Below are 24,119 nucleotides of genomic sequence, written 5' to 3'. Positions count from 1 at the left end.
GGGGCTTGGATGAGTGTGCACAGGGGTCTATGTGTGTGCTATGGCTGTTGGCTTGGTGTTTTGTGGGACTCATACATTGAAAGAAGTTGTGTCTCTAACCCTATTGCCTGCTCTTGGGTTGCTTGGCTTCCTACTGGGATCTTTTGTCCATCTCCATAGTAGGGTCTTAACCTTATCTCATTGTATCTTGTTTTGTCCCATTTGTCTGTCTGTCTATTAGAAGCTTGCTCATTTCTGAAGAGTAAGTAGAGGGGAAATAGATCTCGGAGACAGGGGAGATGGTAGGAAGAGAAGAGTAGTGGGAGGAGAAACTGTGGCCGAGATGTTCTATATGGGTAAGGAATCTATTATCAGTTCAAGAATTAAATGAAGTAAAATACTTTAGAGAGTGGTAGTTCAATTAAATACATTTGCACTTCACTTCAATTCTTTAAAATATAATTTTAAATTTTATTGGCACCAATTATGTAGTATTGGGAAATCACTAACATACTTGGAGAATTTATCTAAAAATTTAAATATGTGTCATTGAATAAAGTAGCTCAAAGTATTCAATAAAATGTTATTTGCATTTATATTCATAGTACCATAGAAGTATTTCCAGGAACTATTTTTATATTGTATTATATTATATTATACTTTATATTCAGCCATAATTTCTGTTAAGATATATATCAATTATGTACACTGTGCTGGCTATTATTGTTTGCATACTTGACTACATATGGAATCAACTAAAATCTAAGAACCTGAACAAGCCTATGAGGGTTTTCTTCTTGACAGTATTGTTAGAGGTAGAAGGTCTACCAGTCCATTTCAGATCAAAGGACACATCCTGAACCTGACCTAACCTTCTGGTGGCAGCCACATAAAAAGGGCATGGAAGAATTGTTTTGTCTGCTTGCCTTTGCTTTCTCGGAAATCCCATTCATCTGGTTACTCAGGCATTTCTCTACTGGTATCAAAACCTTCTCTGAGACTCCAACATAGATGGAAGATTAGCAGAGACATCCAACCTCATGAACTGAAAACTGCCATATCCTTGGCCCTTATGTCAGGAGACAGTCATTGCGGGACTAGTCAGGAAACAGCTTGAAGCCACTCCAATAAATTCCCTTTTAATATACCTTCATTTTGGCAGCTCAGATTCTCAAGGGAACTCTGACAAATGCACACAGTGCAGCTTCGGTCTCATACTATAGTTATCTTGACTGAAGTTGAATGGCTCAATTGTTCTGTTGTTGATTCAGCTCGTGACTCCCATTAAAAAGGAATTCTTTAGGAGGACTGAATATACTATGCCTCAATGTCCTTCCTGGGGTATTGCCATTTACTAGGTCACAGGGTCAGCTAGGAATTGCTGACTTTTTATCATCAGTTATTAATGATAATATAATATACAATGTTATATGTATGACATAAGGTATAATATATACATACTTATATCTATGTGTATATCTGTCTATCTATCTATCTATCTATCTATCTATCTATCTATCTATCTATCTATCTATCTATATGACTCAGTTCTAATCTCTTGGAACACAAAATCTTCCATTGCACATTTTTCTTATGTAGTTACAGAAGGATGTTTATGTTTATAGTTAGGCAATTTCATATATAAAAAACATAGTTCCTTGTAGATTTGGTTTAACACTTGTATTATGTTAATTGGGTTTCTAAAATTGCATGAGAATCCCTCATGTAATATGTTAAGGGTTCCTGCACCCAGGTGGTTCTGACTGGAAAAGTTGCTGGTGGCCAATGCCTGGGCAGGAAGACAGATGCTGGACTTTAGGATCCACAGACAAGGGGACAGAGGAAGAAGGATTTAGAATCACCATGCTGGGAAAGGAATAAGATCCAGGCTTGAGGGTTGCAGAAGAGAGAGCATGTCAATCATGTAAGAACTGGTCCAAAGAGTCCCTGTGATTGAGTCTAGGGTTGCAAAGATGAGATATAGAATTTATTAAGTAATAACTCAGGTTTGTCAGATAGGAGGCATTAGAAATGTTGAAGTTTACGAGTGGCTCACATGATTAAGGCATATTAAATATAAGGCTGTGTGTGTGTGTGTGCGTGCGTGCGTGCGTGCGTGCGTGTGTGTGTGTGTGTGTGTGTGTTTCTTTTGGGAATCCAGAACAATGGGGCAGGTAGAGAGGAACATGCTGCCATTGCTGGGGCGACCTTGAGTAGCACCCATCAAGTACTGCTACAGTTTTTGATGATGCCTCATGTATAAATTGATGGATTTTTGTTATGGTGACACTATAATATCTTTAATGCTATACTTTTTTATATATAGTATAACATATAGCAAAAATTAGTGTATGTCATTGTTTTTGATGTATGAGTATCATTGAACTGGATTGATATTGCAAACTTTGTACTCCACTCATACAACCATAGCTCAATGAGTATCAATGAGCTATGGTTGTTCATGATTTGGTTCTACTATGAATAATTCTGATGCAAGTTTTTGTGAATAAGTTTTGGAGGATTTTTTTTCTGATTGCAAGATGAGAAATAAAACTTTTCATACATTAGAGAAGTCCATTTTTAGTATTTTAAGAAACCCATAAATTGTTTTCCAAAGTTGCTGGTTTATTTTATATTCCCTTTAGTAAGAAGTCAATTTCATTCCAACATTAGCTAATTTGTAAGGAATGTATTTCATTTTCACTTAAATATTATTTCCATAGAGATGATGTGATGTATTTATTTGCATATTGATAGCCTTTATGAGTTTGTTTTGTGAGGATAATTATCTATTAAGTCCTTACCTAGATAAAGTTTTATAAAAACTTATCTCTTCAGGTTAATACATTTGTCCTTAGGTTTAGTTTTATTGGAAAAACTGAACATGAGATACAGAGTTCTCTCTTCTATGTGCCACCCACTTGCAGTTTCTTGTATTGTGTTCTTGCATTAGTGAGGTGACTTGTTACAGATGATACATGCTCACTGACTACCCTTTGTATGTGGGTTTACTATTTATGTTATAAATTTAAGTATTTGTTAAATTCAGATTATGTAGATGCACTATTATGGGATCATGTAAAATAATTTCAGCATATCAAACAATCACTCTCCTCGATCTTTCCCGCATCTCTTCCAGAAGACTCAGTGAATTTGACTCTGGGCCTCTTCTGTTTCAGTCAGATACTGAGTGGAGCCTTTCAGATGACAACCATGCTAGGGTTCTGTCTGCAAACACAGCAGAGTATCATTAATGGTTTCAGCATTTGGGATGGGTCTCAATTGGGCCAGTTATTGATTGGCCATTCCCTCAGTCTCTGCTCTATCTTTGTCACTGCATATCGTGCATAGAAGACAAAATTTGAGTTGAAAATTTTGTGGGTGAGTTGGTGTCCTTATCTCCACTGAGAGCCCTTCCTGGCTACAGGAAGGGGTCACTTCAGCTTCCATATTGCCACTGCTAGGAGTCTCTGCTAAACTCATCCCCGTAGACTCCTCGAAGCCTCCTCTATTTTGAGGACTCTGGCATGTCCTAGAGATGTCTCTCCCTAACTTCCATGAGCAAATAATTTGCAATCATTCTCTCAGCCCTCTAGCTCTGTCTCTATCCATACATGATCTCTATACCCACCCCATCCCCTCTTGCATCCAGTTGCCTCCTGTGACCATTTTGTTCCCCCAAGTAAAATTCTATCATCCTAGCTTAGGCCTTCCTACATTTATAGTTTCTTTGAGTCTGTGGAGTACAGCATGAGTATGCCCCAGAGAGGATAGGAACTCCAAGAGAAGACCAACAGTCAACTGGGGGTGGTGGTTCTCAGAGACCGAAGCACTAAACAAAGAGCATAAATGGGCGGGACCCAGCCCCCAGCACATGTGTAGCAAATATGCAGCTTGGTCTTCACAGGGATCCTACAACAACTAGGGTGTGAACAGACCCTAAAGCTGTTGCCTGTCTGTGGATCAAGTTCCCTTACCTGGGCTGCCATGTATGTCCACAGTGCAAGAGGATGCACGTAGCCCAGCAGAGACTTAGTGTTTTAGGGTTGGGGGATATCCGTGGGGGCCTCCATGGTTTCATAGGAAAAGGGGAGGGAAGGAGGCAGGGGCTGTGTTAGAAGGGGATGGGAGGAGGGGGGCAGCAATCTGGATGTAAATCGAATAAATAAATTATTAAAAAGCAAAGCAAAAAAGAAATAAAACTCACGGTCCTTGAAACACTCACCATTGGCTTATTCCTATCTAAACCCAGGGAGCACTCATCTCTTTTCTGTCTTAGCAGATCTATTTTAGAATGGCTTGGAAACATACGATATATAACCATTTTACACTGCCTTCTTTTCATCAGAAGCATGCCTCATGGTGCCTCCATCTTTTGAAAGAGCTCAGTAGTTCATGTCATGGTGATCAATCAGCCTTCCATATTGTGGGTGAGCTCTGTTTATCTATTAATATTATCTTTTGAGGAAAAGTCTCAGATATTTTCAAGCCTTTCAGACATTTAGCAGATGTAATATTTTAAGTCCCTTGAGTAAACCCTTAGGAGAATGGTTGTTGGATCATTAGGTAAGTGTATGTTTTACAGAATAACTGTATGGAATTTATTGTAAAGATGCCACATTATTTTGTATTTTCAGTAGCAATAAAATCTGTATTTCTACACACCCTTGTAAGCACTTAATGCTATCAGTGTTTGGGGTTTATCCATTCTAATGAATTTGTAGTGGCATCTTGTCATTGATTTAGTTTGCAGTTTTCTAAGGATATGATGTGCATATTTTTCTTATCATAACTTGAAAGCAATTGATCTCTTTTGAGAAATCACTTGTTCAAAATATTCTTTGTCCTCTTTTTAGTTGCACTGTTCATATGCTGTTGTTGCATTTAAGGAGGTTGTGTGTGTGTGTGTGTTTGGACATAAAATTTGTATCAAATCACTGATGGCACGGAAGTTTCCCAGTACCCGGCATTAACTTTCCTTTTACTTATTATGCAGGAAATAATGCTCTTAATGTTAATGGGGCTCCACATTTTCATCTTTTCATCATAATTTGCGCATTGGATAAAGCCCAGCATAGCTTTGTACCCATACTTTTCTTGCCTCAGGCTCTTGAGTGCTATGATCCCAAGTGTGGGCCAGTACACCTGGCTATGCTGTTTACTTCTTACTTATCATTCTGATGATTATATTATGTTCCATGGGGGTATCTATTCTGGAAATAATACCAAATATTGTTTGCAGGCTTTTTTGCTTCTACACAAATTATTATTCTTTCGAATTTCATGGCTGGCGTCATTTGAAGAACAAACCTTAGCAACTTTGAAGTCCAAATTATCTTTACTTTTAAATTGAAAATTTTTGATGTTGCAACTAAGAAAATGCTAATCCAAGCTAACACAATTTTATTTCTGTTTACTTCTAAGATTTGTGTGGTTTTTAATCTCATAAATTTGCATCATTTCGAGTCACTTTAGAATGTGGATATGGTAAGATACAGATTAAACTTAATTCTTGTGCAAATGAACATGTGGTCTTCCCAGTACCATTCCTCCATGAAACTGTTTTGATAATCTGGTCAAACAGCAATCAGACTCACATTAACCTACAGGTTTATGACTGCATGCTCAGTTTCGTCAGTGATTTTTGTGTCTATCTCTATGCTTGTGGCATGCTGTCTTTACTGTTGATGTTTTATAATTTATTCTGTAATCAGTGCCTTTTCTACCTTTTTCCTTGTACTGTATTGACTACTATTGCTCCCGTGTGCTTTCATATGAATCTTAATATCATAATTTGAAACTTTGCATGAGAGACTTCTAGAATTTTCATGGTGCCTTAATTCTATTTACACATCAACACATGAAATTAGTAAATATTAGCATCTTAAAATATTTACAATTTTGATCCATATGCATATGCATGATGCCTTCTTTAGTTCAGCAATATTTGTGTTGTCAATGTATAATTCTTATACTTTTTTGCAAAGTTGATTTCTCAATATGTTATTATAATGATTTTTTTCCTGGAAGAAATTCAACTGATTTGATATGCTGATCTTGATTCCTGCAATCTTGGTAAAGTTATTTTGTGCAAACAATAAAGTTTGGTTGGTGAATCCTCTAGGTTTTTCACACGCAGCACTATCTATGTGTGATGATTTGAATATGTTTGTCCCTGGAGGGGCATTATTAGGTGGTGTGGCCTTATTAGAGTAGGTGTGGCCTTCTAGGAGGAAGTGCCTCACTGTGAGCATAGGCTTGGTGACCCTCCTCCTAGCTGCCTGCAAGCTAGTCTTTTCCTATTTGTCTTTGGAACAAGATGTAGAACTCTCAGCTTTTTCAGTGCCATGCCTGCCTAGATGCTGCTATGCTCTTGCCTTGATGATAATGGCTTGAACCTATGAACAAAACGCCAATGGCTTATGCTCTAAGATCAAGAATCGACAAATGGGATCTCATAAAACTGCAAAGCTTCTGTAAGGCAAAGGGCACTGTGGTTAGGACAAAACAGCAACCAACAGATTGGGAAAAGATCTTTACCAATCCTACAACAGATAGAGGGCTTATATCCAAACTTTACAAAGAACTCAAGAAGTTAGACCGCAGGGAGACAAATAACCCTATTAAAAATTGGAGTTCAGAGATAAACAAAGAATTCACAGCTGAGGAATGCCGAATGGCTGAGAAACACCTAACATCTTTAGTCATAAGGGAAATGCAAATCAAAACAACCCTGAGATTTCACCTCATACCAGTGAGAATGGCTAAGATCAAAAACTCAGGTGACAGCAAATGCTGGCAAGGATGTGGAGAAAGAGGAACACTCCTCCATTGTTGGTGGGATTTCAGACTGGTACAACCATTCTGAAAATCAGTCTGGAGGTTCCTCAGATTTGGACATTGAACTACCTGAGGACCCAGCTATTCCTCTCTTGGGCATATACCGAAAAGATGTTTCAACATATAACAAAGACACATGCTCCACTATGTTCATAGCAGCCTTATTTATAATAGCCAGAAGCTGGAAAGAACCCAGATGCCCTTCAACAGAGGAATGGATACAGAAAATGTGGTACATCTACACAATGGAATATTACTCAACTATAAAAAACAATGACTTTATGAAATTCAGAGGCAAATGGATGGAACTGGAAAATATCATCCTGAGTGAGGTAACCCAATCCCAGAAAAACACACATGGTATGCATTCATTGATAAGTGGCTATTAGCCCAAATGCTTGAATTTCCCTAGATGCACAGAACACATGAAACTCAAGAGGGATGAACCAAATGTGAATGCTTCACTCCTTCTTTAAAAGGGGAACAAGAATACCCTTGGCAGGGAATAGGGAGGCAAAGTTTAAAACAGAGGCAGAAGGAACACCCATTCAGAGCCTGCCCCACATGTGGCCCATACTTATACAGCCACCAAACTAGATAAGATGGATGAAGCAAAGAAGTGCAGGCCGACAGGAACCAGATGTAGATCTCTCCTGAGAGACACAGCCAAAATACAGCAAATACATAGGCGAATGCCAGCAGCAAAACACTGAACTGAGAATGGGACCCCTGTTGAAGGGATCAGAGAAAGGACTGGAAGAGCTTGAAGGGGCTCGAGACCCCATATGAACAACAATGCCAACCAACCAGAGCTTCCAGGGACTAAGCCACTACCCAAAGACTATACATGGACTGACCCTGGACTCTGATCTCATAGGTAGCAATGAATATCCTAGTAAGAGCACCAGTGGAAGGGGAAGCCCTTGGTCCTGCCAAGACTGAAACCCCAGTGAACGTGATTGTTGGGGGGAGGGCGGTAATGGGGGGAGGATGGGGAGGGAAACACCCATATAGAAGGGGAAGGGGAGGGGTTAGGGAGATGTTGGCCCAGAAACCGGGAAAAGGATTAACAATCGAAATGTAAATAAGAAATACTCAAGTTAATAAAGAAAAAAAAAAAAAAACGAGAGTTGCCTTGGTCATGGTGTCTCTTATAGCAATGAAACTAAGAGATCGACATGGTGTACATAAAGAGAGTGTTCCCTTTTCTTACTAACATGATAGATTTTGATTGTTTTTTATTTAATTGTTATAACTATAGCCTACAGTGTAGATTGAAGACAAGAAGAAAGAGATTTCTGTGATATCTTCCCTGTCCTTAGAAGAGGGTTTCCAGTTTCACTGCTAAGCAGTATATAGCACGTACAGGATTTCAGTGATGTCCTTGACTTGGAAGAAGGACAATTCTGCTTAAAGCTTGTTGAGACTTTTTATTAAAAAAAACTGTATTAAATTAAAAACTGTAACTTTTTCTGTTTATGTTGTTATTATCAGACCTTTTAAAATCATTAATATTTTAAATAATATTTGAATGCTCAATCAACATTTTCTACCTGGGATGGATTCTTCTGTTCATCATGATCATTTTTAGCATGTTATGAAACGATTTCTAATAATGTTTTCAAAAATTTTCCATCCTTTATTTATATATGTTTTATAATATTTTTATGATGCTTAAATGATGTTTTTTTCTTTTCAACAGTGGTGTCTTCATCTGGAATGATTAAGGGGGTAATACTGACCTCAGAGACTAGATCACAATTAATCTTTGTTGATACCTCTCTTTTATGATGTTTTTCAGGGTTAGACTCTTAAAATGTATTATCTAGAGCCTTTTATGAAGTATTATCTAGAGCTTCTTTGTGAAAATATCTGGGCTAGATTACTGTGTTGAAGGAGAATTTTCGACTATCATAATTTACTGAAGGCCCGTGTAGAAGCTCCTCTTTTCCTTGAGTAATTTACAGTTGTTTCTGTACCTAAGCAAACTTTTTAATTACATGAGGTTTCTTGGATCAGTTGACACATAATAGTCTTTAAAATTATTTATTTTTTAAAATGTATGTATATGTCTATTTCTGTATTCATACATGTGTGTGTGCGTGCACGTGTGTGTGTGTGTGTGTGTGTGTGTGTATGTGTGCACGTGTGTGCTAACAGAAGCCAGAGATGGTAGGTTCTCTAGCAAGAAGCTCAAGGTGGCAGAGAGCTGTCTGATACAGGTGCTTGGAAATCAACTCAGGTCCTCTGTTGAAGCAGTGTGCATGCTTAAGTACTATGCCCTCTCTGAAGGCCCATGTGCCTCCCAATTTCAGAAGTATTGGCCTTGCTTCTGCTCCATTTGCTCTTCTTTTAAATCTTTTTATATCTATCTATCTATCTATCTATCTATCTATCTATCTATCTATCTATCTATATTTTACTTATACCTATATATGTATTTATATATATATATATATATATATATATATATATGTATTTTGTGTTGTCTCCAGTATCAAATACCTTTCTATTGTTTCTTCTTGATTTGTTTTGATGAGTTTTAGTACCTCTCCCATAGCCCATTCCTTGATCATCTTTTTGTCAGAATCAGTGCTTTGTGAGTAGCAGATGAAAATCTTTCAAAATCTATCAACTTAGCAGAACCCTGGCCTTCTAACCCAAAAGCTAAGAATGGCGCCAGGTAGCATGTTGGGCCTAGGAAGAAACTCCCCTGCTTTGCTGAAGCAGTCCCTCTGATGTACCCACCAATGCATTTTAAACCTGCCTTGATCTTATGGCTTTTTTTTTGTTCTGTAAAACCATAAAATCCCCATGAAACTGCTTCCATGGTATTTTGGGTAACTTAAACCTGTGCCCTTAAGACACAGTCAGTCACTCAAAATGGCTCCAGAATAAATTATCTCTTATTCACTTAAAAATAGAGTGAAGAATATATATTATTTATCTTCTTGTTTCTAATTGCAAATTTCTTGTTAATTTTTATAGTTAGTTTTTCACTTTTAATGGTTGGTTTTCAACTTCGAAAGTTTTCTCCAGTTATTATTTAATTATTTCTTTTAATTTAATTATGTCCTGTACTAGTTGAGATTATTTTTTAGGCAGTAAAGATACAAGATAGTGCTTTGCATTTTCTGGAGCTGTGTCAAAGTCTCAGTTTTATCATTTAGTCATTTATTTTCCTTGTATATATTTTCCCTTGTTATTTTTAATTATAAGGTTTTTCAACCTTTTTGCTTCTAGAGCCATTGTCTAAATCCCCTCAAAAGTGCTTACAGCTCTTAAAATTCTTGTCCAGCTCACTCTGCTGCTTCTTTATTGATTTCAAATTTTCTTTTCTTTTCTTTTTGTGGAAACTTGTGCAATATATTGTAGCTACTCTACTGTCTATTCTACATCTCTACCTACTCCAAAGAGGGTTTTGTTTCAAATGCATGTTCGAATTTTATTTGGCAATAAACAGTAGGTTTGAAGATTTCCACAAACATCAATTCTGCAGCTCTGTCTACTTGGAGAAGCCTATTTATCATCACCGCATAGTGATTCAACTATGTGGTTTTTAGGCCATTATTAACTGGAAGAAAGTAAAGAAATAGATGCAAAGTCCATCCAGTGGATCATAGGTGAGTATGATAAAGCATAGTTTATGCTATGTGCTGAAGAGCATATATAATATTGTCTTAAAGTTTTTTAAGGCATGTATGGTGAAGATGTAACATTTCTGTCCGACTATGGTGATTTCCTATTGTGCATAGGTTTATAATATTTACCAATAGTTTTATATATTTTATAACACATGTGCATTTAAATAAGGTAACGAAAGCACTCTACATGGAAATAAGATAGTTCCATAGATAAAAATGTATTTAATGAATGAAGAATGCCAAGTAGATTAAAAGTAAGTGAAAATACAGGTAAATAGAAGGTTTAAGGGAGTAGAGGGTGTAGTTGAGTTGGTTTAATGATTTCCTAGAGTTACTAACTTATAGGCTACTATTCTTAGTGCCTCATGAGTTAGATACTGTGGCATTCCTTTGTAATCCTAGCTCTAGAGGGGTAGATGCATGAGAATCTGTAGTTTAAATTTATCATCAGTTATACAACAAGTTGAGGCCAGCATGGGTGATGCAATATTCAGACTCTAAACAATAGCAAAATCAAAGGCCTGACAGAAAGACCTTGCAAATATATATAGTTTAAAATAAAGAAGTGAAATGTAAAATAATGGGGATATTTACACCATCTGTATTGCCATACCAAATGGTGTTATCATTATGCTGGTCCTATATATGAAACCATATTTCTGAGGATCCTAAATATATGCATGCAGAAGCAACAGCAAATTGACTTACTGGTTTAAGTGTATGTGTAGCAATGATAAAGAAGCAGAAATTATGGATTTGAGAAGGAGTTGGGAATTATGGTAAGGATTGATAAGGAAAAATGTGGTGCGAAAATGTTGTAAATGCAGTACTTACATATGAAATTCTCAAAAATATAAAAACACCTAAGAAAGACAAAGAATAAATGACAATATGCAAACACTGATCCTCACAAAACTGAAGTATCTCTGCTTGTGTTAAAGCAGGTAGGACTTGGTTTGAGGACAGTGACAGACACATGGGGATACTTTTTTTGATAAAATAAGTATATTTCTGCAGCAATGGGGGGGGAGAAGCCCTTGGTCCTGCCAAGGCTCGACCCCCTCAGTGTAAGGGAATGTCAGGGTGGAGAGGTGGGAAGGGGTGGGTATAAGAGTGGGGGAACACCCTCATAGAAGAAGGGGGGAATGGGATAGAGGGTTTATGGAAACCAGGAAACCAGGAAACCAGGAAAGGGGATGATATTTGAAATGTAAATAAAAAATATCCAATTAAAAATTCACAAGGAGAAAAATTAATAATATGTATTTTAATTAACAAAATCCCAAGATAGCTGAAGACAAAAGGACATAGTGATTAAAAACACGACGATGTTCAGAGGTAGATATTTTATTTGCTTCATGTTTTGTGTAACAAATACACAGAAAATCAATAAAAATAGAAATGATTATAAACACAGTATTAAATAACTTTAGTTTTAGAATCATATTATTTTAAGTGTATGACTGTTTTGTTTGTACATGTCTGTGTAACATGTGCATGCCTGGTGCCCTTAGAGGCAAGAGGAGGATGGTAGATCATCTAGAACTGGGATTACAGATGGTATGTGCCACCATATTTGTGCTAGGAATTGAACTTTGGTCTTCTGGGAGAGCACCCAAAGCTCTTAAACCCTAAGTCATCTGTCTAGTCTCAGGAGAAAGTAACTGTAATATATATTGATATTAAATACCTATGGACAACTACACTTAACAGTTTCCAGGTATATATTCGTTTTAAGTAAAACCATGGATTTTATACAAATTAGACAGTATTCTGTGGCAAAAATGTATATTTAAAAAGTAAAAACTGTTTGAAATGCTAAAAAATGCATTCCTTAATGAATTTTAGATGAATAATTAGAATATGTGTGTGATATTTCAAAATATTTAAATATAAGCAACAAGTTTCTCAATAATTATTGAAGCTTTACAATGGCTTTTGGCAAAATGTGAACAGCAGCAAAAATATTTAGGAAATTTCAAACAACGCTTAGAAACACAGTCTTTTAAAAATGATAATGGCTAAAATTTACATGTCCACGGCTAAAGTCTCTGAAACAATGAATTAAGTTGCAGTGATAGAGAGGGAATAAATGATACAGATAAAAATTAACATTAGAGTATGAAAGTAACATCTGGTAAATAAAATTTCTGGAAAAAACTTGCAGTCGAAAAGTATTAATAGATAAGCTTTAATCTACAGCGATGACACGATGAAGGAGAACGAGCGCAAAGATAGGAGGGCAAGCAGCCAAGTGTCTGCAGACCTGTGGTGGACATTGGGAAGATAATGAGCAAACGTCAGAGCATTATGAATAAAACTGATGAATTGAAAACATGTCATGAGTGAAGCAGCATATGATAGAAACTCTGAATTGGTGTACGTTATCGCAAGAGATGAGTCATAACTGGAAACTTTCCCACAGATGTTAATTTGGAGTCATGGATGAATTTTTATCAGTCATAAAAACTGAGTAGTTTGTGAATTTATAAAACCATTATTTCCACTCAGTGCTTCTTTCTTTCATCTTTCAGGGCTGATCAGTGAAACTAGTAAAAGAGAAAGTGAGGAAGAGCCTCGAACAAATGGGCATAGGGGAAAATTTCCTGAACAGAACACCAATGGCTGATGCTCTAAGATCATCAATTAATAATAGGACCTCATAAAATTGCAAAGCTTCTATAAGGCAAAGGACACTGTCTTTAGGACAAAGTGGCAACCAACAGATGGGAAAAGATCTTTACTAATCTGACATCTGGTAGAGGGCTAATATCCAATATATACAAAGAACACAAGAAGTTAGACACTAGAGAACCAAATGACCCTATTAAAAATGGGGTGCATAGCTAAACAAAACTGTGAACTGAAGAATATCAATTGGCTGAGAAGTACCTAAAGATATATTCACCATCCTTATCATCACAGAAATGCAAATCTGAACAACCCTGAGATTCCAGTAAGAATGGCTAAGATCAAAAACTTGGGTGACAGGAGATGCTAGTGAGGATATGGAGAAAGAGCCTCCATTGTTGGTGAGATTGCAATCATTTTGGTGAGATTTGGTAGAATCATTCTGCAAATCAGCCTGTGGTTTCTCAGAAAATTGGGCATAGTACAATCTGAGGACCTTGCTATACCCCTCATGTGCATATACCCAAAAGATGCTCCAACATATAACAAGGACACATGCTCCATTATGTTTGTAGCAGTTTTATTTATAATAGCCAGAAGTTGGAAAGAACCCAGATGTCCTTCAACAGAGAATGGATACAGAAAATGTGGTAAATTTACACAATGGAGTACTACTCAGCTATCAAAAACAATGACTTCATGAAATTCATAGGCAAATGGATGGAACTAGAAAATATCATCCTGAGTGAGGTAACCCAGTCATAAAAGAACAAACACCCACGGAATGTACTCACGGATAAGTGGATATTAGCCCAAAAGCTCAGAATACTCAAGATTCACAGACCACATGAAGCTCAAGAGGAAGAATGAACAAAATGTGGATACGTCAGTCCTTCTTAGAAGGGAGAACAAAATACTCACTGGAGGAAATAAAGGGACAATGAGTGGATCAGAGACTGAAGGAAAGGTATCTAGAGACTGCCATACATGGGGTTCCATCCCATATCCAGTCACCAAACTCAGTCACTATTGCTGATGCCAAGAAGTGTTTGTTGACAGGAGCCTGATATGACATCTCTGGAGAGGCTCTGCCAGAGCCTTACTGATACAGATTAAGCTGTTTGCAGCTAACCATCAGACTGAGCACTGGAACCCCAGTGGAGGAGTAAGAGAAAGGATTGAAGGAACTGATGGGGCTTTCAACCCACAGGAAGAACAATAGTATCAACCAACCAGATACCCCAGAGCTCCCAGGGACTGAACCACCGACCAAAGGGTACAAGGAGTGACCCATGACTCCAGCTGCATATGTAGCAGAGGAGTGCCTTGTAGGACATCAATGGGAGCAGTGGTGCTTGGTCCTGTGAAGGCTGGATGCCCCAGTGTAGGAGAATGCCAGGGCAGGGAAGCCAGTGTGGATGTGTGGGTGGGAGACTACCCTCAGAGAAGCAGAGGAAGTGAAATGGGATAGGAGTTTTCCAGAGGGGAAACTGGGAAAGGGTATAACACTTGAAATGTAAATCAATAAATATCAAATAAAAATGTTGTAATAAAAATAAAAGGAAAACAAGCAGGAGAAGAGAATATTGAAAATTCTGTGATCTTTTACACAATAAAAATTAACACAAGGGATATCATAAATTACCATAGATATAATTAAAGTTAGATAAATCTAAATATCCTCATAAGAAACAATATACTCAGTGTTCAAACCTGAACAAATGACCTCTAACATCAGGAGAATACATGGTTTTCTCAGGTGAGAGAAGGAGAAAATATTTCAGAAAAGAAACATATGATGTGCAATAATCAGAGTACAAATGGAAACTGTAGATTGGGAGATGGAAAGGGTCTGGGAAACACAGAGAAAAGGAAAAAAATATAATCAAGTGCATGGCATGAAAATAAAAATGAAACATGTAGCAAATCAACTTTATATTAAGTTTTATATAGTTATCACTTGTTTTCCATTAACATATAAATTTCTGAAGCAGCACCTTTTACAATGACATTTTCATGTATGTGTGTTTATTCCCTCTGCTCATTCTCACACTTGTGCCCTCTCTCTACCCCTGGCATTTCCTTCTGTTCCTAGGTAGACCTGGTTAAAGATTTATGTATTTTTTCTTAAATGTTTCAATTCACTGAATTAACTTCTAAAATCAAAAATAGATTACTAATAGGACCAGAAATAGAAATGATATTTCCAATCTACGAACATTTTAAATTATATGAATCAATTGGGTTCCTGTACTGTACTGTTTCCTTTATATTTGGTCTATACATTATGGTTTGGAAACATTAAACCATCAATTAAGAATGCCTTGTGAAAATCAAATTCATTTTATAGAGAGAACCATATGTAAATTTGGCATTCAATTGGTGGCATCGAAATTTATCATGTTTGAAAAGGGTGTTAATCTTATTATACTTTAATAGAAGCAAACATAAATCGTTAAAAAGACAAATAACCTTGTACATGACAAGAATGGATTCATCAGGAAGTCATGGAAATTGGGGAGGAAAAATAAGCCATGTAGAATATGCAAATGACTAATGACTGGTGCTGGAGAGAAAGCACAGTGCTTAAGAGTGCTTGCTGTTCCTCCAAGGAACTGAGTTTGTAGTCCATCAACCTCTCAATCACCAATGTCTCCACAGGATCCAATACCTTTTTCTACACTACACACACACACACACACACACACACACACACACACACACACACACACACAAACAGAGAGAGAGAGAGAGAGAGAGAGAGAGAGACAGAGAGACACACAGAGAGACACACACAGAGAGACAGACAGACAGGCAGAAAGAGAGAGGCAGATAGAGTGCGAGACACACAGACAGAGACAGAGAGAGACAGAGAAAGACAGAGAGAGAAAGACAGACAGACAGACAGACAGAGAGAAAGAAACAGAGAGAGCAAGAGACATGAGGAAGAGGGAGAGAAAGAAGGAACAAAGAAGGAGGAGGAGCAGCAGCAGCAGAAGAAGAGGGAGGAAGAGGAGGAGGAGGAGGAGGAGGAGGAGGAGGAGGAGAAGAAGAAGAAGAAGAAGAAGAAGAAGAAGAAGAAGAAGAAGAAGAAGAAGAAGAAGAAGAAGAATTAATTAGATTTCAACAAACAAATCAACAAAATACTTAATATAGAGACCTGAGAATCTACTCAAGATATTCCAAGATTAAGTACTCAGCACAAATGAGACCTATTTGTCCACAGAAGCAAAGGGCAAGGAATAAGACACTAATATAGGAAATAGAGGACAAGGTAAAAAAGGAATAGAAACAAAGGAACAGGGGGGGAGGGCATTTGTTCCAGAGAGATAAAAGACTGCTTGTGAATAGAGAGGAGACAGACAGCACGCCATAGGCAAATGACAATTTATAAAGGTAATAGGGCGAACCTAAGAGACCACCTCCCATAGCCATTCAGGAACTCCAGTAGAGTGATGGCGATAATAAATCCACCTACCAAACTTGATCCAAAATTGGTCCTGTCTAAGAGAAATGCAAAGATGGTGCAGAGACAGAAGGAATGGCCGACAAGTGACCAGCCCATTATCAAACTTATCTCTTGGGCCGGCACTAATCCCTCACACTATTAGTGATACTGTGTTATGCTTGGAGATAGGAATCTTGCATTGGAGCCCTCTGAGCGGCTCTACCCACCAGCGGACTGGGACAGTTGTAAATACCCAAAGAGAAACGTTGGAGGGAAGTCGCAGACACCTGTGGAAGTGTTAGGGGAAGGCCGTCGAGGAGATGGCAATCCCACAGGAATACCAACAGTGTCAATTAACCTGGAGCCCTGAACCACCAACCAAAGATCATACAAGATCAGGTCCAAGGCCCTGGACACTTACGCAGCAGAGGGCTGCTAAGTCTGGTCTCAGTGAGAAAGAAAGTGCTAATCCTGCAGAGACTTGGTGTGCCGAGTGGCAGAATGTCATCTGGTGAAGGGGATGCGAAATAGGGGGTGAAGGAGGAACTCTGCTAGGCGGATCAGGAAGAGGGGCAACATTTGGGATATAAGTAAGTAAGTAAGTAAGTAAATAAACAAACAATAAGATAAAGGTAATATGGGTGAACCCTGTGTTTGTATGAGGTGTTAAAAGTTTTATTATGTGGTTTAATGATGGCATTCGCCTATGTATTTGCTGTATTCTGGCTGTGTCTCTCTGGAGAGATCTACATCCGGTTCCTGTCGGCCTGCACTTCTTTGCTTCATTCATCTTATCTAGTTTGGTGACTGTATATGTATGGGCCATATGTAATAAAGATGAAAAAAATAAAAAAAATCTATTTATAAAACATAAGTAAAAGGGGTTGGGGATTTAGCTCAGTGGTAGAGCGCTTGCCTAGGAAGCGCAAGGCCTTGGGTTCGGTCCCCAGCTCCGGAAAAAAAAAAGAAAAAAAAACATAAGTAAAAAAAAGTTTTATTGTGTATGCTATAGGTGAGCCAAAAGTGGGCTTGATTGATGAACTTTAACATCCTGATAGCTGGAAGTTGGTAGTCTGCCTCAGGGGAACAAATGGCCAAGTAAAGGGATAGACCTAATTTTTTTTTTAAACAAAGTAGAGGGAATGAGGAAGAAAAGCCAGGTGTTGAGCCATGCTGGCCTGAGTCCCTTCACATAACTGAAGTAGAGTACCAAACAGAGCTCAGGTTCCCACAGGTTCAGATCAAGAGCTTTGCATTCATCGGTGTAGGAATTCCCGGAGTTGTCTGTCTTTATCAAGGAACTGAATATAATAAACGGAGATAGTATTTATTTCTGCAGTATTCGTACCTGCCTTCCATTTATAGTGACTGAAATATATAGTATGAAATTCTATCAAGGATATTTGAATTTCCAATGTTTTCTAACATTAGCCTATTGTAAATCATATATTTGCTTTATAATTAATATAACAAACTAAACTTCTATTTTGTTCTGACACAGATGGAATATTAATGTGTGAAGAATTAGTTTAATTCTTACAGCCTTAATTAGAATTTCAACAATAATTATGCTACTAAAAATATTTTTCTAAGACTTTGATCATTTTTACTACATACAACATTTTTCACAGTATGACACACTTAACTGTTTTTAAACACTGAGATTCACATGTAATTAGCTTACCATATAAAATAATCTATTTTAAAATTAAGATGAATCAATAAAAGATAGAGATGATGGAAGAGAACATCCTCTTAAAATAACTATTGGTTTTGCTTCCTATAAGAATTCAGAGAAAAAAATACATTAACTTCCCAAACAACACAGATATCATCCTTAAATAACTGCACAGAGAATAGACATCACTTTTTAGCAATGACTATTTATCACTGATAATTATCAGAAACAGAGTTCAGAATTTCATTAGAAACCCTTCTCCTTGCTACAAAACATAAATTAACAGGCTTCACACAGAAAGCCCTGAGGATGCTATATTGCTGTCTTTGGACTTCTCCCACTGCATCTAACAGACGCCTGCTATCTACTTCTTGCACCTTGAAAAATAAGATTATTTATGCCAGTCTCTCAAACAAGTACACCACAATCCATCAACACCAAATTGTCTCTTCACCCTGTCTTATCTCATCGTTTGGCCAGTTAATGAAGAGCAACTTAGTTTACCACCATAGCCAGGAATAAATCACTGGTTGCTCTCAACAAATGTCAGCAGCAGTATCATTAACATTGATAGCAAACATTCTAGGAAAAGTCGAATAAGATTAACATTCATTTACTCTTTAAATTATACCAACAGTGGGGAGAGGGAACTCAAGGGGTCCACCTCCAGTACAATGACAGGGCATCAACTGGAGGGGTGGAGTTGTCTTCCCACAGTTAAAAACTCGGACACAGAATTGTTCCCGTTTAAAAGAACTGCAGGAACAAAAATGGAGAAGAGACAGAGGGAAAGGAGATCCAGTGACTAGCCCAATTTGGAGTCCATCTCAAGGGGAGGCTCCCAGGTCTGACACTATTACTGATGCTGTGGTGTGCTTACAGATAGGAATCTAGCATGGCTGTCCTCTGAGAGGCCCAACAAGCGGGTGACTGAGACAGATGCAGATACTCACACCCAACCAACGGAAGAAGTTGTAGACCTCTGTGGTTCAATTTGGAAAATGCTAGAAGAATCTGAGGAGGAGGGTAACCCAATAGGAAGACCAGCAGTCTCACCCAGACACTGAGCCACAAACCAGGCTGCATACATGAGCTGACACATATAACGCAGAGGACTACCTGGCCTGGCCTCAATGGGAGAAGATGTGCCTACCCTAGAGAGAATTGAGGCCCCAGGGTTTTGGAAGACCTGGAAGGGGTCCATCCTCTTAGAGACAAGGAAACTAACTGTGGGAGGGAGGACCAGGAGGGGACAATGACTGGACTCTAAAAAAATAAATAAAAGTAATAAAAACATGATACAAGCATTGTATCTATAAAATATGTCCCATTTGTGCCTATGCAATATCAAAAGTTTTCTATCATGACATATTTACCTCATATTTCCTTTGTGTTTTTTTTCTTAAAACTTCACTAATGATAGGAAAAGAAAGAAAAATGTTTTCTGGGTTCTACTTCGGCACACAGCAAGCTAAGAGTAAGGAGTTTTCTGGGTTCTACTTCCTTGTACAGAAAGGTAGAGTCACCACTGGATTTTAAGAAGGAAAAGGCTGAAAAAGCTGAAATTGCAACTTTTCTGAGATCTGTCAGATCTGTCAGAGAGGTGAGGTCATAGGGCAAAGCCTTGTGCCCCTTTCCAAAATTAGGTGGACCTATGAGCAAACACAGAGGACTACAGGCTGCTGAAGCAGAAACCCAGGAGCATAGCCACCTGAGGGACGCCATGCTCACACGGGGAAATCTACTCTGCAGCTAATGCACTGCTGGCATCCCAGCCTGGATGGCTGCTGTACCAGAGGGGAAAACTTTAAGGTCCGGTCATTCTGAGGCTCTTGATTCTGTGAATTTGAACTTTAGGTGCTTTTCTAGTGTGGACCAGTGAGGAATGGAGACATACCCCCTCATGCTCTGGCAGAGCGAGTTGAAAAGGATCATCCGAAGTATGCCTGAACATTCTTTTATCAGAGTAAATAAGCTATTAAAACCGAAGGCCAATCTGCAGCTTTATCAGTCTTACTCACCTAAGGAGGAAAAAAAATGAATAATCCAAGGCTAGACTAGATTTGTATAGAGAAGACAGAAATATTCAATTACAGTCTCTGGTCACTTGTCTGTGAAATAAATAAATAAATAAATAAATAAATAAATAAATAAAAATAAATAAATAAATAAATAAATAAATAAATAAATAAATAGGTGAGGCAACAAAGTCAACAAAATGTCTGGTACACAGTGTTCAAAATTTCTGGCTGGATCGATAGATTTGGTCAAAGGGAAAAATAATGGAAAAGGAAACTTGAAAAAGCAGAGTGAAATAAAACAAACAAATGGACAAACTCAATAGAGTAGGTGACTCCAAGAGTATGGGATAACCACAAAATGTTTATATGGCAATACAGCAAAGTGTATTGAACTTTAGGTGCAATACAGCAAAGTGAAGAGAAAGAAGAATCGAAGAAACATCATTAGCAACAAGTATTGCCAAGCTAACAAAGTAGATGTTGAACAGCAAGCCACCTATGTAGAATGAATGAAATAGTTGATGGTTTGAATCAGAATGGTCCCAGAGGCTCATAGACTTACATGCTTGGCTTTCCATTGGTAAACTCTTTGTGAAGGATTAGAAGATATGGGCTTATTGGAGGGGGTGCATTGCTGGGTGTTGGCTTTGAGGTTTTAAAAGCCCACAGTCCCCCACCCCCATGTCTTTCTGCCTCCTGTCTGTAGAGCTGATCTAGAGCCCCAGCTGCTTCCCCAGGGCCATGCTTGTTTACTTCCTTCCATAATGATAACAAATTAACTCACTGAAACTGTAAGCAAGACCCCAATTAAATGCTTTCTTTGGTAAGCATTCCTTTTGTCAAGTGTCTTTCATCGCAAAAGAATAGTAACTAAGATAAACACTGAGGAAAAATATAAGAACAAAACAAATCCCAAAATAAAATCCCATAATCTATAATCAACCTACTGAGGAGATGCAAAGGCCTAAATACCTAAGTTCCTATTTTCAAAACCCACATAAAACATGGCAAGTCAGTGCACTCTTGAAATTCCCTTGGTCCTGTAGCTAGATGGGAGGTGGAGATGTGAGGCTCTATAGAAGTGCTTATGCTAGTAAACTGGTGACCTCCATAGTTAACAAGAGACTCAGTCTCAAACAAGCTGAAATGTGTAACCTAACATCCAAGGGTATCTTCCGACCTGTGCATATACTTCTTGGTACATGTGCCCTTGCATTCACAGATATGTTTGCACACATATACACACTTACATCATACACAGAGAAATTATTTTTAAAGTCTACACATGTACTCTGGTATATGGATGTATTTGCAAGTATGAGTCTATGTACATACACACGTGTACATGAGAGTGAATTTAAACATATGCTTATGCACATTTTGACATGAATGAGTATATAACTATCCATGTGTGTATATGTCTATGTATGTGTGTTTGAACACACATATGTACATTTGTGATTTGTGTGTATGTAGGGAGTAAATATTGTGATTAAATATGACTCTAGAATCATTATCAGCTGCTTCAGTCTTAGGAACTGAAACTACATCTTATTGCTATGTTTCAAGCAAACTTGTACTTGGGAAGAAATAAAGATTGAAATGTCAAAGGAGTACAGCAAACATCTAAGAATAATTTAAATCCAAGTAGCCAAGATAATTAGTCAAAAATGCAGTTTACATATGATGTCTTAATTTAATTTTCTATACATAATCATACTCTTAACCTATCAGCTTTTTTCCTTAAGAAAGACAGCTTTCATAAATAGCCATGCTTTCAATCAGATTATTTTTTCCCTTTTCTTGGATCATGTCCTGGAAGAATTATAATAAGTAGAAAATTTGGCAAAAGTAAATAGAAATGGAGCCAAGCTCCATAAATTGCACAATAAGCCTAGGAATAATTGAGTTGATTCTGATTCAGAAATAGTTCAGCCTCAGCTATCTCTCCCTGTCTGTCTTCTGCATATTTACATATGCTTTTTAATAGGAATTAAAGCCAAATTGTTTGACATAAATGTCTTCACTTATTATATTTCGTCATTGCACTGATGACTAGACCCTTTCCTGAATTCTTCCAACTTAAAAATAATCTAGAATTTCTTCGATATTATTAGAGATACACAAGTGGGAAAGGCCTGAGAATGTACATACCAAAAACATTTGATTTCCGACATCATATGTTGGCTCACTACTGTCTGTAATACAGTCCCAGGGAATGTGAGACCTCTTCTGGCCTCAGAAGGTCACACTCAGGGGTTACAGAAATATATGCAGGTAAAACACCTATACACTTAAAAATAGATATTAAAATAAAAATATTCATACATTAAATATTTTATGTGTCCTCATATATGTAGCAATATAAAAAAGAGCTTTAATTTGCCTACTTTCAGTATATGGTAAAATATAATCTCATAATTACTATACACATGCCACCAATTTCTAAATTTTTGATTTCTTGTACACATGCTCCTATGGGGCATTTACCATTAGATTTTAAACTTGGCAATATTGCCACTGCCATCATCCCCAACCCCCAGTTAGTTTCTACCCAATGAACACCAGGTTCCTGTCTCCAATATCAAAAAAATCTAACTCTTAGATATGCTTTAGTATGATTCCTGGACAGGTGACATGTAGCCTGTCATTTACAAATGAAAAGTCTAAGCATAGGGCTGAGCCTAGTATAAATTTGTGTGAACTTTTAGTTCACTTTAGCAACAATTCTGGAGTTCATTTGGACATTCGTGCATGATAGTCTCTTCCAGACTACTGGATCTGTATCTCACAGCTTAAAAATACCTATAACTTTGAGATTACCCTGGGTCAGTCTTGTTCTAAATCATCTCTATGTCTGTCTATCTACAAAGCTACCTACTATCTGTCTTTCATCTATCTAAATAAGTTTGACATTTACCAGAGAATGTCACCTTGACATGTTAAATATTATGTTGCAACAGTGAATTCATAATTTCTTTTCTCACAAGTGATTTTTTTTGACAAATTTTGCTATTTGTCGTCATGCATACCAGAAACAAATAGTTACATAATGAGGAATTTTTTTTCAAAGGTTCTAGGTCCCACCCGTGTTTGCTATTTAGTTGGTGGTTCAGTCTCTAGGAGACCCAAGGTTAGTTGACGCTTAATCTTCTTGTGGAGTCTCTAAACCCTCCCAGTCCCCAATCATTCACCCAACTCTTCTCAAGTTTTCCATGAGACTCCCTGAGCTTTGTCTAAATTTTGGCTATGGGTCTCTGCATCTGTTTCAGTCAGCTGCTGGGCAGAGCCCCTTGGAGGACAGTTATGCTAGGCTTCTATTGGCAAGAACATTATTAATAGTGTCCGGATTCTTTCTTGCCCATGGGATGGGTCTCAAGTTGGTCCAGTATTTTGTTGGCTATTCTTTCAGTCTCTACTCCATCTTTGTTCAAACACTTCTTGTAGGCAGGACAAATTTTAGGTCAATTATTTTGTGGGTGGGTTGGCGTCCTTATCTCTCCACTGGCTCCAGAAGGTGGTCACTTCAGGTTCCCTATCCCTCACTGCTTGGAGTCTCAGCTAGAGTCACCCTCATAGACTCTCTAGAATCTCCCCCTTCCCAAGTCTCTGGTGTGTCTTAGAGGTGTGCCTGGCCCCCACTTCTCACTGCTCACCACTGATTTCCATTTACTCTCCTGGTCCTCTCTCCTTGGCTCTACCTACACCCCTTTTCCCTTCCCATTGCCTCTTCTACCCAGTCCCATCCTTCCACATCCTGTGTTTACTTTATTTCCCATTTCTGAGTGAGAATCAAGCATCCTTTCTTGGGCCCTCCTTGTTACTTAGCTTCTTTGTGTCTGTCGATTTAGATACCACAAACAAATGTCAGAAGAATT

The sequence above is a fragment of the Rattus norvegicus genome, chromosome 6, assembly GCF_036323735.1.
Source record: "Rattus norvegicus strain BN/NHsdMcwi chromosome 6, GRCr8, whole genome shotgun sequence".
Classification (NCBI taxonomy): Eukaryota; Metazoa; Chordata; class Mammalia; order Rodentia; family Muridae; genus Rattus; species Rattus norvegicus.
Note: the sequence above shows the minus strand (reverse complement) of the source record.